This window comes from Rattus norvegicus, chromosome 2, assembly GCF_021556685.1.
Source record: "Rattus norvegicus strain SHRSP/BbbUtx chromosome 2, alternate assembly SHRSP_T2T, whole genome shotgun sequence".
Taxonomy (NCBI): domain Eukaryota; kingdom Metazoa; phylum Chordata; class Mammalia; order Rodentia; family Muridae; genus Rattus; species Rattus norvegicus.
Genome location: NC_141535.1, coordinates 29,339,080 through 29,352,500, shown reverse-complemented (window position 1 = coordinate 29,352,500; position 13,421 = coordinate 29,339,080). Strand labels below are relative to the sequence as shown.

At 42.2% G+C, this 13,421-nt stretch overlaps 1 long non-coding RNA gene across 1 annotated transcript; it reads right to left on the bottom strand.

The window, feature by feature from the left end:
* Positions 1-9,529: 9,529 nt before the first annotated feature.
* On the bottom strand, positions 9,530-13,077 carry LOC148006635 (uncharacterized). Its single transcript, XR_015673780.1, has 3 exons — positions 10,653-13,077; positions 10,254-10,508; positions 9,530-9,759 (listed from the first exon to the last, which is right to left on the bottom strand). It is a non-coding gene; the product is annotated as an uncharacterized LOC148006635 (long non-coding RNA).
* Between the last annotated feature and the right edge of the window lie 344 nt (positions 13,078-13,421).

Below are 13,421 nucleotides of genomic sequence, written 5' to 3'. Positions count from 1 at the left end.
TTGCGCCTCCATCTCCACTTCTTACAAAAAAACCAAAATTCCTGAATATATAAACAAGGGACAGCCAACTTATGCCTACTGTATGCAAGGCAGAATACTCTGCTCTATAGTCTGTATTATGCCTTGTTCTGTTGACTGACTTCCATTAATGTGTGATAATCATGTTTTTATGATTACCAAATCACTTGGGTAAACCAGTCATGGAGTTGCTAACCTGTGGTTCTTGTGCCCCCCTTTCAGATATTACTTTGTACTGTGATTTGATTATTACATGTCCCCAATCTGATAGGTTCATATGTTGAATTATTGGTCCCCACCTGGTGATTCTATTTTGGAAGACTCTGGACACTTTTAGACATTGGGGCCTACTTGGAAAACGGAGGTCCTTGGGGGCATGCCTCAGAGGCTTTACCTGGTCCTTAGCTCCTTCCCATCTCTTTGCTTCCTGTCTGCCTTGAAGTGGCTTTTTCACAAGCTCTTTCAACCATTACATTCTGCTTCACCACTTCAATACGATCCTGGATCGATATCTCTGAAACTGTAGGCCAAAATAAGGCCTTCTCCCCTTAGTTATTTCTGTCAGGTATTTTATCACAACCACTAGAAAAGTAACTACAAATATAACTTACATATCTATTTTTAGGTCATTTTTGTAAGTTTTCCAATTCCTCACAAAATACAAGTTTTCAGGATTTTTTTTTTATATTTATTGAATTGGTAAAATTGAGAAAAAGTGAATTTAAAGTTGTTTAAATAGTTTTTGTGAAATTTGCTTCACGTATTTTTGTTTCATTATTGAAATCACTATTTGCAAAATATTTGTGAATGTTAAAAATAAGTATACTATTTTTGTCTAACCACATATCAACTCTGTACTTGTTAATAATATCTATTTTCCAGTTGATGCTTTTGGACTTAAAACTGTATAATGACACACTCTTTAAGTAAGAATATGAATATCTTCACTGGGTGTCTTAGTTAGGGTTTCTATTGCTGTGATGAAATACCATGACCAAAAGCAAGTCAGGGAGGAAAATGTTAATTCAACTTATATTTCCACATTGTTGTCCATCACTGAAGGAAGTCAGGACAGGAACTCAAGCAGGGCTGCAATGTGGAGGCAAGAACTGATGCAGAGGCCATGGGAAGTATGCTGATTACTAGCTTGCTTCCCATGGCTTGCTCAGCTTATAGAACCCAGGACCACTAGCCCAGAGATGGAACCAACCACATTGGGTTGGGCCTGCTCCCATCAATAACCAATTAAGAAAATACCTTCTAGCAGATTTATGGAGGTATTTTGTCATTTGAGGTTTCCTCCTCTCAGATAACTCTAGGTCGTGTCAAAATGGCACAAGATTAGCCAGCACAATTGACCTCTTGTCAACTTGATGCACAAATGCATCATTACTAAGCCATAGACTTCCCTTTCTTATTTATACAAGATCTCATGTTAAAAACATAAATCACTTTAAAAGTCCCAGTCTTTATAAATTGAAGCACATTAAAATTTTAAAAATTTAAAATATTTTAAAATATTTCATCTCTTAAAAATCCAAAGTCTCTTTTAAATGTTCATTTGTGGGCCCCTGTAAACATCAAAATTAAATCCAATACCTCTTTAAGAGGGAAGAACCAGGGCAAATCATGGTCTGTGACAAAACCAATCCCCCTACAGTATAAATATAACTCAATGTCCAATCATCCGGGATCCACTCACCATCTTCTGAGCTCCTCCTAGGAGCTAAGGTCACTTCTCCCGCTCTGCCCTCTGCAGCAGACACAGTTGTCTTCTAGGTTTCAGCAGGCTCTGCTCCATCGCTACTGCTTAGTAGTCATCCCATGGTGCTGGCATCTCCAAAATGCTGAAGACTGCTGCATATGGGCTGCATTTGCACAAATCGCCTCTCGTAGGCTGTCTTTATTGTGCCAAGCCTCAACTTCTTTGCATGACCTCTTTCATGTCTTAGGCTTTCAACTGCTACTGAGGCAGCACCTTCACCAATGGCCTCTCCTGATCTCTCATGTTGCCAAGCCTCAACCATTCCATGATCTCTTCATACCCTCAAAAACCAGCACCATCTGCGTGACTCCTACACAGTACAAAATCCAGTTGCTAGCATGAGGTACAACTGTGGTCACCCTTGAAACACAGCTTCTATGTGTTTACTCTCAGGAAACACTTACCAGTAGATTTAACCTCAGTGATGCTGGCCTCTTCTTAATCATCACTAAATTCTCAGTTCTACCTGACCAGCATCAAGAATCCCAGCAAAGCAAAGATTTCACTTTAGTAGTTCTGGTAACTTGTTAATCACAGCTAACCATAACCATGGAATCTTAAATCAACATAGCAATTAGCCCTGATAGAAACTTTAAATTTCCCCATGAAATTTCATGAGCCTGGTCTCCATCTTCTGCACTGCTCCCAACATTCTTCTCTTCCAAGCTTCTATAGAATATCACACTGAGCTCTCAACACCCAAAAGCTCTTTCAAGTTACAGAGTACTTCCACAATCCTTCCCAAAACATGGTCAAGTCAGTCACAGCAATACCCCACTTCTGGTACCAACTTGTCTTAGTTAGAGTTTCTATTGCTGTGATAAAAGATCATGACCAACATGCAAGTTGGGGAGGAAAGGATTTATTCAGCTTATATTTCCACAGTGTTGTTCATCACTCAAGGAAGTCAGGACAGGAAGTCAAACAGGACAGAAATCTAGAACTGGGAGCTGATGCAGAGGCCACAAAGGGGGTGATGCTTACCAGCTTGTTTTCCATGGCTTATTCAGCTTATAGAACCCAGGGCCACCAGCTTAAGAATCAAACCTGGGAATGAGCTGGAACCTTCCTCATCAATAACTAATTAAGAAAATGCATTACAACTGGAACTTATGGAGGTATTGTTCCATCCTTTCAGATAACTATACTTTGTGTGTCAAGTTAATGTAAAACTAGTCAGCACACTAGGCATTTTTATAATCTTGACTTTCTCAGGAGATTTCTAGTCTCTTACTATAAACCACAAAGCTGAATCTTGGTGATTATATCAATATATACTCCATGATGAGTTTGTTTTTACTTCTCACCCTTTAAATCAGAAAGAAGTATTAGTTTTAAGAAATACCTCTTTTCTTCATTTTTTTAAGAGCATGATTCTGTCTGACTTTTAGAGTTCATTAGTCTGTGTTTGGGGGAGAGTCCTCTGATTCATGCTTATCTGTTTGTCTGTCATCTTTCCCTTTGAGAGTTTTTCAAGGCTGTATCACAGATCACTGGCTTGGGCTTCTGCCACTTTGCTCCTGTCCCTGTCTATATTTAGCTCATGGCTTGTTTCTCAGTGCCATTGTTTTCACTCCTGATTTCTTCTTTAATTTTGCAATGTCATTTAAAAATCGAATCTATCACCAATTATCGCCTTTTAAAACACAGATGTAGAGTTTAGGAACCTCAGTGAATTCTTTCTGACTTATTTGCAACTTATGGCAGAGAATTTAGTATTTTTCAATATCCATTTTTTTTCTTCTTCAGTAACAAAACTCCTGAAATTAAGAGGAGTGAATGGGTAACTTCCTTTCCATATGACTGACAACAAGAACCCTTTAGCGGAAAGCCCAAACTTCATAAATGTACTCAGGCTTCATGACCCTATAAGCAATATTGCTTATGATATGTACTGTCTAATTTTATGTCAACTTGACACAGGCTAGAGTCATCAGAGAGAAAAACATCAACTGAGAAAATGCTACCAAAAGACTGGGGTGTAGGCAAGCATGTAGAACATTTTTAAAAACTATTAATTGATGTTGGAGAGCCCAGCCCATTTTGAGCGGGACTACGTATGGGCAGGTAGGTGATCTTGGGTTCTATAAAAAGCAGGCTGAACAAGTCACAGGGAGCAAGCCAGTAAGCAGCACTCTTCTGTGTCCCCTGAATCAGCTCCTGCCTCCAGGTTCCTGCTTTGTTTGAGTTCCTGCTCTGACCACCTTTGGTGACACACCGTTAGCTGGAAATGTGGGCTGAAATAAGCCCTTTACTCCCAAGTTGCTTTGGTTATAGTGTTTCACTACAGCAATAGTAATGCAAATTAGGACATGAAGGTTGTGTTTACTATTTAGACACAACCTTATTGGTCTTTTTCTCAAGAGAAACACATGTTCATTGTATTGGAACATTTTATTCCTGTGGAGATGTATATACTATAAAAAGGCAAGAAGAAACATGCTAAAGTTATCATAGCTTTCCTCTCAGAGATAACTTATTGACACCTTTAAAAAAACATTTTTTTCCTTCTTAGTTCATCTCTCTCACCCAGATCCACTCCTTCATTGCCCTTAAGAAAAGAGCAGGCCTCCCAGGGATATCAACAGAACACAGCATAGCAGGTTATAGTAAGACTAGAAACAAACCCTGATATCAAGATACACATCCCTAGGAGTAAAAAAGGTTCCAAGACCCAATGAAGAAGCAGAGGCACCCCTTCCCCCACTCCTATGTGTTCCACAGAATAACAAACTCCATATCATATACACAGAGGGCCTAGCACAGATCCATACAGGTTCTGGGGTTGTCACTTCAGTCTCCGTGAGCCCTGCTCAGTTGATTCTGTGGGCTGTGTTCTCCTGGTGTCCTCAACCCCTCTGCCTCCTATAATCCTCCCTCCTGTTCTTTTATGGGATTCTCCAAGCTCCCCCTGGTGTTTGGCTGTGTGTCTTTGTATCTGCTCCCATCAGCTGCTGGATGAAGCCTCTCCATTGGGACTATTGGCATAGGCACTGATCTAGGAATATATTATGCTATACGTGTTGACGTCCTTTGAACATAGTTTCATATTTCTTATTAAACATGTGTATCTTCTCCAACATAAAAGTGAGATGAGACAGTTTCATAATTTGCTAATTTTTATCTGATGGCACATGAAAAATCACTTGTATTAGTATTTTCACAAAATTATTAATACTGTTAGTATGGATTGAATTATTGCTTAATGCCATTTACTGATCTATTTATTTACAAATAGATCATCTTATCATTGCTATAACCTTATTAGGTAGTTGCTATTAGTCTTTCTACTTAATGGATGAGGATAGTGAGATGCTAACAAGCTAAGTAACTTTATTTCTACGCCCCTCAGTGTCTGGCACATAGTGTGTACTCAATTAATATTTGCTAAGTGAAGAAATGAGCAGGATCAGAGTAGCACAGTATGGATTCTGGTGTAGCTACCTGGCCCCAGCCAGAGGTATCAGTTTTTACTATCCATTTCACCGACTCTGTCCTTTTCTCTTTCTTCATGTCTAATTTTTCCACTTTTAAAGGAGTAGTTAGAATTCTTTTGTTGTTGTAAAAATATAAAAAAATATATGGTTGTCTTTTATCCCCCATTAGATCCAGCACCTCAGTGCTCCAAGATATCTGCTGGATATCTTAATTCTCAGTCAGCAAAGCGTCTCACCCGCTCTGCTCCGTCCCATATCACACTGCCAAAGGCCTCTCTCTGAGCCTGGCAGCAATCTCTCTACCTATCTAGTTCCCAAGGCAGGTTTCCATGCCAGAAACACACATCCCAACCCTGTGGCGGACCAGACCAGCTGCCGCACACTTTCTTTCTTTCTTTCTTTCTTTTTTTATTATTAACTTGAGTATTTCTTATTTATATTTCGAGTGTTATTCCCTTTCCCGGTTTATGGGCCAACATCCCCCTAGCCTCTTCCCCTCCCCTTCTTTATGAGTGTTCCCCTCCCCATCCTCCCCCCATTGCCGCCCTCCCCCCAACAATCACGTTCACTGGGGGTTCAGTCTTAGCAGGACCAAGGGACCCCTTACACTGGTGATCTTACTAGGATATTCAATGCTACCTGTGAGGTCAGAGTCCAGGGTCAGTCCATGTATAGTCTTTAGGTAGTGGCTTAGTCCCTGGAAGCTCTGGTTGCTTGGCATTGTTGTACATATGGGGTCTCGAGCCCCTTCAAGCTCTTCCAGTTCTTTCTCTGATTCCTTCAACGGGGGTCCTGTTCTCAGTTCAGTGGTTTGCTGCTGGTATTCGCCTCTGTATTTGCTGTATTCTGGTTGTGTCTCTCAGGAGCGATCTACATCCGGCTCCTGTCTGCCTGTACTTCTTTGCTTCATCCATCTTGTCTAATTGGGTGGCTGTATATGTATGGGCTACATGTGGGGCAGGCTCTGAATGGGTGTTCCTTCTGTCTCTGTTTTAATCTTTGCCTCTCTCTTCCCTGCCAAGGGTATTCTTGTTCCCCTTTTAGAGAAGGAGTGAAGCATTCACATTTTGATCATCTGTCTTGAGTTTCATGTGTTCTAGGCATCTAGGGTAATTCAAGCATTTGGGCTAATAGCCACTTATCAATGAGTGCATACCATGTGTGTTTTTCTGTGATTGGGTTACCTCACTCAGGATGATACTTTCCAGTTCCAACCATTTGCCTACAAATTTCATAAAGTCATTGTTTTTGATAGCTGAGTAATATTCCATTGTGTAGATGTACCACATTTTCTGTATCCATTCCTCTGTTGAAGGGCATCTGGGTTCTTTCCAGCTTCTGGCTATTATAAATAAGGTTGCGATGAACATAGTGGAGCACGTGTCTTTTTTATATGTTGGGGCATCTTTTGGGTATATGCCCAAGAGAGGTATAGCTGGATCCTCAGGCAGTTCAATGTCCAATTTTCTGAGGAACCTCCAGACTGATTTCCAGAATGGTTGTACCAGTCTGCAATCCCACCAACAATGGAGGAGTATTCCTCTTTCTCCATGCTGCACACTTTCTTACACTTAAATCACTACATGAAAGAACACACAACACAATAAATTTTGTCCCAATTGATAAGATATAATTGCCCACCTAAATATACAAAACCCAATACATCCATCCCTTAAAAACATTTGTAACAACCTGTAAAGGCACAGGAATCTTAACATCACCTGCCATATTGTCCTGCCACGTCTTCTCTCCCTCTCCCTCCTGTCTCTTCCTCCTTTCCGTTCCAGTCTCCTCCTCTTCCTTCAAACTGCTCTCCTGCCCATCTTTCTTTCTCATCCAATGATAGGCCTCCTTCTATCTTGTACCTGCCTCCCCTGTGACATCACCCCACATTCTTTAATAAGGAAAGCCAGTGTGGTGGTCTCTTGAGTTGAATGGGAATCTGAGGATAGCTGCACGACCAAACCATACTGTTCTATAGTTGGCTCAAGCGAAGAATTTGGATTTAAACTCAACTAAAAATTCAGAGATGAGGAGTAATGCTCCCACCAGGCCACCTCAGCTGTTGGCAAGCCATCTTCTGATTTTGTTTTCTGTTGACTTCAAATTTTAAGGTGGCCGTCTGGAGGGATTAAAGACACTCACTGAAGATACTCATCAACTCTGCCCAGTTTACAGTGTGCTCGGAAGAGGTCTATCCAGCAACTTGTACCTATAGCACCTCAAGAAAGGCTAAGAAATGCGGTTTATCAGGAGCACATTGTCAAAATCCAGATGATGCTAAGGGGAAGGAGAGTGACTGTGGACAGACAGAGTGTCATAGCCCTGTTCTAGGAATTTTCTCTTAGTAGTGGTGTGGTGGGAAATGTTTTACTGTAGCCTTGTTGACTGTAATATTTGCATACCTATATATTTTCATTTTGGTAGGAACCAGTTTGTGAGCATATGTGCAGGCTGAAACATATCATATCTCTTGATGAGAACTACTACAGCCAATATCTTGTCAAGTGAATAAGAGGTGCATGAGACCAAGCTCTCCACTGTGTTACTCCTACTGTGTTTTACCTAGTAATATTTGTGACGTGTGCTTGCCTGTCTACTTAGTGCTCACATATTAGAGGTTATTAATTTGATAGAAACAACAAAGAGGTTAAGGAAATGGGGCCAAGAGGGGAGCATTGGATCCTGACAGGGGGCTCAGCAAGTAAGGGTACTTTTCCACCAAGCATGATGACTTGGCTTTGATTCTAGGGACCCTCCATGATAGAAGGAGAGAACTGATCCCCATAAGCTGTCTTCTGACTTTCGCACTCATGCTATAGCACCTCCCACTCTGCACATACACACAAAACAAGTAGATAAATGTAAAGCATTAAAAGAAGGGAAATCCATCAAGCATTGAAAGAAGATAGCAGCACTTCATTAGCCAAGAACACTGGCTAGAACTTTGCCAGTGCTTGGACCACGAGGCATAGCAGAAAGAACAGAACAAATGTGCGATGACATCAAGGCAGAAATCACAGTGGCTTCTACTGATCACCATGTTACATAAATATTTGAGATGTTTGCATTAATTTCTAACAGTACCCTTAGAAAATAGGATGTTCTCACTGTAAGGGTTTCTATCCTGAAAGATGCATAGGAGGACACATTTTGGGTGGAGGGTTTCGTGGGTGGGTTGCTGTCCTTATCCCTCCTCTGCCAGGAGTCCTGCCTGGCTACAGGAAGTGGCCACTTCAGGATTCATATCCCCCACTGCTAGGAGTCTCATCTAGAGTCACCCCCATAGCACCCTGCTGGCCCAAGCCCCTGTTCCAGGTCTCTGGCTTGTCCATCTTCAGTATCTATTCTATTTCCCTTTCTGAGAAAGATTCAACCATCTTTCCTTGGATCCTCCTTGTTGTTTGGCTTTTCTTTCTTTCTTTCCTTCTTTCTTTTCTTTTCTTTTTTCTTTTTTTGGTTCTGTGGATTATAAAATGGTTACCCTGTACTATATGGCTAAGATGTGCAGGGACAAGGATAGAATAGAGACAGAGGGAATGGCCAACCAATGTCTGGCAAAAAATTGAGACCCATCTCATAGGCAAGAACCAATTCCTAACAAGGGCTCCACCCAGCCACCAATGGAAACAGACAGAGACCCACAGCCAAACACTGGGAGGAACTCAGGGAACCTTGTGGAGGAGTTGGGGAAGGGCTGAAGGACCCAAAGAGGACAGTGACTCCACAGAAAGACCAACAGAGTTAACTAAACTGGATCCCAGGGGGTTCTCAGAGACTGAACCACCAACCAAAGAGTGAGCATGTCCTGAACTTAGGTCCCCTGCACGTATGTAGCATATGGTTTTCATGTGGGTCCCCCAACAACTGAAGCAGGGGCTATCCCTGAATCTGTTGCCTGCCTGTGGATCCCTTTCCCCTAGTTAAGCCGCCTTGTCTGGCCTCAGTGGGAGAGGATGCGCCTAATCCTTCAGTGACTTGATGTGTACAGGAGAAGACGGTGAAGGGGTCAGGGGATGGGGGAGAGGAGCAACATTGCTCTCCCTTCTTAGAGGAGAAAGGAAGTGGGGAATGGGGGAGGATCTGTATGAATGGGTACTGGGAGGGGGGGTGATATCAGAATGCAAAGTGAATCAATAAATAAAAAAGATTCACTAGGTATCATAGATGTTTGACGCACTGATAATAAGACCTGACTCCCCCCTATCCCCCGCCCCTCCCCCAAATGTGCCTCGTGGATGGATCTAAATTGTGTAAGGACTGAAAAATCGATGAAAATTTATATACTCTTTGTGGAAACGGTCCCCAATTAGGTACAAATGTAGAAATTTATTTAGAGTGAGAGAAAACAACAAAGCAAGTTAAAATTAAAAATGGCAAATGCTGACAAGACCATAGGCATCGAAACTTCCAAAAAGTGTGGCATACAGTTTTAAATCATTAATTGTTTGGTACTCTTTTTCTCTCCTACTTTATTTTTGCTCCTGGAACTTTTAGCCACCTTTTTTGAGTGGCAAATGACTTGGTAATGTCAGTGTTCTGTGGAGAGAAAAGAAAGGGAGTTTAGTCTCCCCTCTATCATGTTTCACTGAAATTACTACAGCTTAGAAAAGTTTCTTTTTAATGTCATTCGTCAGTAAAATCATGTAGTAGTTAAGATCTTGTCCTCACAGTACTGGCAACCATGACCTTTGTGTTATCTGACAGGGGAGAGTCCATTTTGAGGAGGTATGTTGACAATCATGCTTTTACCTGCTTTCCTACATGTCTGAGGTTGAGGTAGATTCCCCCAGACTAGCTTTCACTCCTTACCTGGTTTTCTTTCACCACCCACACACTTCCTAGCAGAGCACCACAGGACATTCATGTGCGAATGTGACAACCTTGTCAGGGCACTAGACTGACACACTCAAGGAGCATTCCAGGAAACACTCTCCACAGTAAGATAACTGCCCACACCTGGTCTACATAGGAAGTGCCAGAATTTAGGTAAATGTAGTCTTCCAATCCAGATGAACAGATTCCCAACTTACGCAAAGCTTAATTGTGTCCCTAGGTGTCGAGCATTGCTGCAATACCACGTGGTGTGCTGAGAAGCATGAAATAGCTGATGTTGAGATGGAAAGAGACAGAGCTCTTAACTTATTGTGGGTATGGTATCTTAGTTTGCAGATTTCATGAATTTACTACAAGAATGGGTTGATGTGTCAGGCTGGACTTCCAGGAAGCACATTCTGAGACAGTGTAGCATGAAGTATGTTCCTTAGCAAACACCCTCTGGGCCGTTCCTGTGAAGAGAACACTGGTTGGAAGAGTGCTCGACAGTCTTTTTGCTGGCCTCATGGAAGAACCCTGGAGCAAGAATGGCACCTCATGCTGTTACCTCTTCACATTAAATAGGTATAGATGTGGTAGAAAATCCAAAATCTCACCTCCATGTCCCTTCTCCAGGGTTAGCCAGAAGTATCCACTCCTTGTTCACATTTCTGGAGAGAAGTGTAGACACAGAATCCCATTCATATTGCTGTCGCGCGCCCAATGTCCCGCCAGCAAGAACGACGCGTGGCAACAGGATTCTTCTGCGAGCAAGCCTTTACTGTGTTACAGCTCTTCTTAGTGTTACAGCTCTCTTAGTGTTACAGCTCTCTTGAACAGGGACCCCGAGCAGCAAAATCGCTCGGCTTATATAGACAACAGTATGCTAATTATCTCTCAGGGATTGGTGGGGCTTGGATCACCCCACTACTTGTCCTCCAGGGATTGGCGGAGAATGAATCACCTCATTAGCATATTAACGGTCAACTAACACCTGGTGCATAAACCGCACATGTGCAGTACCGCTGTTCACCACTAGAGGGAGCCCTAGCAAGGGGACAAGCCTGCACATGCGCAGTAAGTCGTTTATATCCAGACAAGGCTGGATGTCGGCGCCATCTTTGTTTCGCCGCACCGCTCTCTACATCTCCCCCTTTTTTGTTTAATAAAATGACTGGTCTAGATCTGGGTGTCACGTCAATCTTGTCATTGCTCCTGTCTTAGGTCATTCTCATCCAAACTCGGCCTTACCCGTCATAGAGTTACCCTATCGCCACCGGGCCCCGTGTCTTAGGTTGGTCCGAGTTCGAGGAAAGTTGCCCGTCCCTGGATACAATGACTCCACATGACTGTGACAAAAATGATCTAGGGCGAACTCTTGATCTTTCAAAGAGGCCAGCCATATGTTGGGAGAAGTACCCTTTTTAATGGTGGTCATAGCCTGGTAAACAACCACTTTGTGTCTGGCATGTTCTCTTTTTAAACAGCCAATAAGCCAGAGACCTACTCCGCATCCCAGGAGGACAATAACTCCCCAGGACAAACATGCCCGCCCACTCCTTAACAAGGGAGAAAGCATTGGTAACCCATGAGGTAAAGTCTTCAACTGTGATGGGGTCCAGCCTAGTGCTGTTGAGGACAGCAATCTGCATCAGCAATTGTCTTGATAGTTGCTCTGCTTTCATGGACCAGTTTCCTTTCAGATAATTCGAGATTTCTTTGCTCTGTTGAAAATGCTGAGAAAAGTTAGCTCACAAAGGAATAATGCATAAACCTCTAAGGGAGGAAACACAAGACAGCTGTGTCATATGATACAGTGCTTCAATTTGTTCTTGAACTAAATCTATCCTTTGACTGGCTAATAGAAGGCCAGATGCCAAATGGGTATTAAATTCTTTCTTGTATCTCTAGTGCCTCTGCAGTTCTTTCTACAATCTGATTGACAGTCTCAGCCGTCTGTATTTGATTGGTCATAGTAATTGTAGCTGTGGTAGCTGCAGCATCAGTCAGCACAATGGCTGAAATTATGGCTGCCGTAATTCCAAAATCTCTTCAGCAAATTAAGAATAGGAAAGCTATCTGGGTTTGCCTCCACTGGGATTGGCACAAAGGAGGGAATCTTAACCATCACTGCGGTGTCATTGGTGCCATCCCAGCATTCAGCTAAATAGCAGACTACATCAGAGCTATTACAATTTAAAACACCATTGCTGACATTAGTGCTTATCAGAAAGAAAAAAGGTGATCTAACACATTACTGAAGTACTAGTGGCAATATTATTTGCCAAGAGGTTATTATATTGAATATTGGTCAACCTGGTATCATTTTTTCTGGTAGCTGAAACATTATACAGCACGAAATTCTCACCCATCAACCTAGCAAAGGGGGTCAGGGATATATATATGCCCCTTGCTCATTAGACAGCATCCATTGAAACCAAGGCCAGAGATTATGTTTGCCAGTCTTATTCTCAAAACAGTAGAATTGCTATGAACTGGCATGGGTACTGGCCAGGATCTGGCAATAGCCCACAGAGTGAGCGAATTAACCTGTATTACCATTCCCAGTAGTAATAGTAGGGTTCGTAGTCTCATCTTCAGGAAGAGCAGAAGACAATCTTTGAGTCAAACGCTCAGGTACCCAAATTGGATTTTCTTGATTCTGCGGAAAAACACAAATCGCTCCCCTAGATCTCGAAATCATGGGATCTGTGCCACGCCATTCATCAGTTAAGACATCCTTCCACTTTACTTCTGCATTAGTTATAGGTGTAGTAGCAGCATGGCGATCCGTGGCAGAACGGCCATGCGCATCCAGAATTAAGAAATTTAGAGTAAAAAGAGCTAAAGAAAGTTGTTCTTTTGGTGTTCGGCCGCTGGCAATTCCCTCTTTTTGTTTTTGTTTTTTATAAGCTCTTTTAAGGTACGATGTACTCTTTCCACAATTCCTTGACCTTGGGGATTATATGGCAATCCTGTAGTATGTTTGACCTGCATTGTCTGGCAAAATGCCTGAAAGGACTTTGCAGTGTAGGCAGGCCCGTTGTCTGTCTTGAGACTATCAGGCTTTCCCCAGGCTGCCCATGCCTCTAAGCAATGACTAATGGCATTACGAGCTTTTTCACCAGTCATCAGAGTAGCATGTATAATACCAGAACAGGTATCAACAGAAACATGAGCATATTTTAAATTTCCAAATTGAGATATGTGTGTGACATCCATCTGCCAAAGTTTTAGCTGGATCAGGCCACGAGGGTTAATCCCAACATGAGGAGGGTGGTGAAATTGACCTTTTTAAAAACCATATCCAATAACTTAAAAGCCAATAGTCCATAACCAAGGCATGTAGAGAATATTTATACATTTAAAACCAGTCAGAAAACAAA